Source organism: Octopus bimaculoides, chromosome 2 (assembly GCF_001194135.2).
Source record: "Octopus bimaculoides isolate UCB-OBI-ISO-001 chromosome 2, ASM119413v2, whole genome shotgun sequence".
In the NCBI taxonomy this organism is placed as follows: domain Eukaryota; kingdom Metazoa; phylum Mollusca; class Cephalopoda; order Octopoda; family Octopodidae; genus Octopus; species Octopus bimaculoides.
Window position 1 is genome coordinate 6,628,066 of NC_068982.1, and position 5,405 is coordinate 6,633,470.

The 5,405-nt window shown below is 38.8% G+C and overlaps 1 long non-coding RNA gene across 1 annotated transcript in view; it reads right to left on the reverse strand.

Annotated features, from left to right (window-relative positions):
* The window catches only part of LOC128250439 (uncharacterized), a 161,656-nt gene that overhangs the window by 2,234 nt on the left and 154,017 nt on the right, over positions 1 to 5,405 (reverse strand). Inside the window, exon 2 of the long non-coding RNA XR_008266454.1 lies at positions 4,611 to 4,760. This is a non-coding gene — a long non-coding RNA (uncharacterized LOC128250439). The remainder of the gene's footprint in view (positions 1 to 4,610; positions 4,761 to 5,405) is intronic.

Below are 5,405 nucleotides of genomic sequence, written 5' to 3' on the forward strand. Positions count from 1 at the left end.
TGATTATATATATATATATATATATATATGATTATATATATATATATATATATATATGATTATATATATATATATATATATGATTATACACATATATATTAAATTATATATAAATACACATATATATACATATATCAATTGCTAGTGACAGAAGCAGTATTAATAGCAAAAAGCAATCTTTATGACTTACTTAATACAAATGTTTTATTAAAACACTGAATACTGCATTATTTACTTTTAGAGGTCCTTTATATGGACTCACGGTGCATAAAAGCACTCATATTTATATTGTTGCTAGACAAGGATCATCTGGTGTAGGTACTGGAATTGCCAGACTTTGACTGTCAGCCACTGATGAAACTGAATGAATCGAAATACATGATCTGGTAGTTCTTGCACCTGTAACAGGTGATTCTCGCCTGCTTCCAATTTAACTAGGAGTGCTTTTATGCACCATTTGTCCACATGAGGGATCCTCTCAAGATAAATGATGTAGTATTCTATGTTCTAACAAAACAGTTATGTTAAGGTGGTCATAGGCCTGGGTGTATATGAGACAATCTCTATCATCCATTTTTTTTTACGAGGGCATAGCCACAACAAGACCGGTAGAATGCAGTCACCGTATTCCCTACATGGCATAAGAGGTGACTAAAAGGGGCAGGGGCAGAGGGACCGAGAATCTATTCCTCCTAGTAATTTCATATTCCTAAAAAGACAAGGGGTGGGAGAAGGTTAGCACCTAATCTCACCCAAATATTAGGGTCATGGTTTGAGTTCCAATACGTGTGTGTATGTAAATAAAGGAAGAAGTAGAAAATCAGGTGGGATTAAATGTGATGATTTATTCAATACATTAAAGAGTATTGAAATACATCATCATCATCATTTAACGTCTATTTTCCATGCTGGCATGGGTTGGATGGTTTAACTGGGGATTGACAAACCAGGAGGCTGCACCAATCTGATCTGGCAGTGTTTCAACAGCTAGATGTGTTTCCTAGCACCAACATCTCTGAAAGTGTAGTGGGCGCTTTTTATGTGCCATCGGCATGGGAGCTAGTGAGGCGGCACTGGCGTCGACCACGTTCAGATAGTGCTTTTTACTTGCTACCAGCACAGGAGCCAGTCGGGATGGGGAGACTGGCATTGACCATGTTCGGACAGTCCCACCTGACTGGCTTCCATGCTGGTGGCACATAAAAAGCACCATTCGAGCATGATCGATGCCTGTGCCACCTGACTGGCTTCCATGTCGGTGGCACATAAAAAGCACCATTTGAGCATGACCGATACCAGTTCCACCTGACTGGCTCCCATACCAGTGTCACATAAAAGCACCCACTACACTCAGAGCAGTTGGCGTTAGGAAGGGCATCCACTTGTAGAAACCTTGCCAGATCATATTGGAGCCTAGTGTGCAGCCTCCTGGCTTGCCAGTCCTCAGTCAAACTGTCCAACCCATGCCAGCATGGAAAACAAATGTTAAACGACGATGATGATGATGATTTCTTTATTGATTATTTTTACAAAGAGCTGGGTGTAATCTGAGAGAGATTTGGCTGGCAGACTTCATAAATTTGAGCGACCATTTAAAGGTTTCCTTGTGGGTTCTTTTCTAATTATTATTTTACTTGGACTTTCTTGTAATTACACACACTTGTATACAAAAATGCACATTTCATCCAACCCATGTCAGCATGGGAAATGGGCATAAAACGATGATTATGATAATGATACGCGTTGCCTACTGCTTTCTACTCCTTAATGGAACCATAGGGGTATCGTCGTGATGTACTGTGAGTCTTGCACATTCATAAACCTGGCAATGTCCATTTCTCTTCCGGCCTGATCATATCTAATTTCTTCTAGAGGAGAGAAAGACAGATGAAAACAAAGGAAGTGTGTGTGTGAGAGAGAGAGAAAGAGAGAGAAGAATTTCTCTTTGTCCAGTGGTAAGTAAGGGCAATTATTTATCAGCCCTGAAAGGATGAAGTACAAAGTTGACCATGGCAGAACTTGAACTCAAAACACAGGCACTCATGATTAGTGAAAAGTTATCTGTCCAATACTCTAATGACTCTGCCAATTGACTGCCTTATATGTGTGTGCTTTCATACATACATACACAGACACACACACACACACATACATATATATATATATATACATACCTATGTATGTATACACACACGCAACCACACACGTTTTTTGTGAAACTTATACTATTTATAGTAAATTTTTGTTGTGCTTTTTAGATGTAATTATATTTGCATATATTTTTATTGTAATGCAGATACATGTCTAAAGTTGAACTTTTTCCAAGTTTCTATGCAGCATAAAGCATTTGAGATTTACTGCTGATTTAAATTTTTTTTGACTTAGAAAGATATTGTCTTTAGGATGTATTTTATATATTTTCTTCTCATTATAATTTGATATGCAACACATGAAATAGAAACAATTCTAACAGAAATGTATATTTATTCAGCGAGAGATTTAGAGGAAGTCATGTTTCTTGTTTAGTGGATTTGTGTTCCAATGAAAATGGTGTCTGCTTGGACCAACATTTTTCAACGTATTTTTCCGGTGGCCCACTTTTTAATAACAGATTTTCTAATGTTTCACTTTTTAATAATAGATTTCCTAATGTCTCACTTTTTAATAACAAAAAATCTGGTGCCCATCAACATTGTTTTTATATAGAAAAACGATTTTTAATTCAGTTACCTGGTTGATGAATACCTCAACTCTTTTAGCGAGAACCCTGTGCCTGGTGCATACGGCATAGACCCTTGATTTGAGGAGACGATTTCGTTAACTTCAGCTGTCAATCGCCACATTTTGTAAGTTCAAGTCGGTTTCTCTTGGCTTCCAGCAAATTGTCAACTGCACTGAATCCACATTTGACCAAATAAGATGAAGGAAAATGAATCAATAATTCTCTTGGACAATAGATATTGAAACAGAGAAACAAACGCCTAACAGATGCAGATACCTCACACAGTACTCTGATTGGTCGTAGCTACATCGATTCCCATGGTTTAAATATAAATATTGATTGGCAATATATTTCTTTCCTATTTCAATGTCCAAAGATAGGCTTAGGGTCAACAAATGTGCGCTCAAGTCACTTTCAAAAAGTTTCACGGCCCATGCTCACACCTGCCCCACCCTAATTTCCCCACTCTCCACATTGGGAGACACGGGCCTGGACCAACATGTAAGCATGGAGCTGGCTTATGCTTTCCTTACCAGCTCTATGGAAATGGACTTTTCAGTTCGATTCCAGCATCTCTGATGGACTGTCTTTGAGATATGTTAATGGTCAAAGAAAAAGATGCTGGAAATTTAAGATGAAAGTTGATTGAACTGAAATAACATGTTTGATATGATGAGGAGAACCTGCAGGATGAAGATATCACCCTTCAGACAACCAATCATCATGATGGCTTTAAACACTGGTGCTATATAAAAACCACCCAGTACACTCTGTAAAGAGGTTGGCATTAGGAAGGGCATCCATAGAAACTTTTCCAAAACTGCCAGTGGAATCTGGTGAGGCTTCTGGCCTTACCAGCTCCGGCAAACCATTAAGCCAGTCCCAGCGTGGAAAACGGAAATAAGTTATTTCTTATTAAACATAAATCAAGATCGCAATCAAAATGGAAATTGTAGTTGTCGCTGATGCCAGTGCTGCCTGACTGGCTCCCCATGCTGGTGGCATGTGATAAGAACCATTCAAGCTTGGGTCGATGCCAATGTCACCTGACTGGCTGCCTGTGCCAATGGCACATACAAAAGCACCATCCAAACGTGGTCGATGCCAGTCTCTGCTCGACTGGCTCCTGTGCCGGTGGCATGTAAAAAGCACCATCCGAACGTGGTCGATGTTAGTGCCGCTTGACTGGTACAAGTCTTATTTCATGAAGACAATTCGTGTATAGTTCTGCAAATTATATTGATCCTAGAGCGTCTATGCTGACGAGAACACGGATGTTGTTACGTAAGTAAAATGTTAATGTTCGAAACTGCAGTCCATGGATAATTCTTTATTCTGTATATTTCTCATTTTGTCCTGTTCGGGTGTTTTTGTGAAATTTTTCTGGAGAACATTATTTTTCTTTGTGGTTGGGTTGTTGATGACCTCTTTCTAGCATATTGGATGTCCACCTAGTGGTCATCCCTTATACACGTGTAATACAATATATAAATAGACAGACAGACAGGTAGATAGATAGATAGATAGGCAGGCAGGCAGGCAGGCAGGCAGGCAGGCAGACAGACAGACAGACAAATAGATAGATAGATACACAGAGAAATAGACATAGACATATAGATATACTGTACAAGGTGTTTGGGCTCAATCAACATGCATGTATGTACACACATAGATATACAAGGTGTTCAGGTTAAATTTATCTGTTCGCATAAAAGGGAAAAAACACAATATCCCAGCCAAAACTAAAAGTATTTTTAAAATATCAAGAAATATCAATTAGATAATGGCTGGGAGATAACAGTTTACTGAAAGTATATAATATGGATAATGAAACGAATGGCTTACACCTGGTAGCTTACTGGTAAAGTACTCACGCCATGCAGCTTACCCGAGGGCCTTTATGCATCCATATTTGTTACCGGTTATTTTTAATACTTTTCTCGCAAGATTACATGTTCGTTTCTCTTCTTGCCATCTGGGATTTTATTTTTGATTTTCTATGTAAATGAAGATATTTCCTCCGTCTGGCTGCTTCTCTCTATAAAACAGAAAGTTACATTGCGGAACAATCATTTTAAACGAGTTGTATTTATTTATCACCCGATGCTCTTGAACCAGTTGCTGAGTGTCCCACCCAAACGGAATCGATGCTAGATGTGTTGAAACAATTGTCATGATTAATAATAAATTCTTGTATATTCCATCTTCCGTCTTTCATTTGCCATATCTTTACTCTTTACACTTTTACTTATTTCAGTCATTTTTGACTGTGGCCATGCTGGAGCACCGCCTTTAGTCGAGCAAATCGACCCCAGGACTTATTCTTTGGAAGTCTAGTACTTATTCTATCAGTCTCTTTTGCCGAACCGCTAAGTTACGAGGGCGTAAACACACCAGCATCAGTTGTCAAGCGATGTTGGGAGGACAAACACAGACACAAACACACACACACAAATATATACACACACACGCACATACATATATACATACATATATACGACGGGTTTCTTTCAGTTTCCGTCTACCAAATCCACTCACAAGGCTTTGGTCAGCCCGAGGCTATAGTAGAAGACACTTGCCCAAGGTGCCATGCAGTGGGACTGAACCCGGAGCTATGTGGTTCATAAGCAATCTACATACCACACAGCCACTCCTATGTCTATATATATATATATATATATAT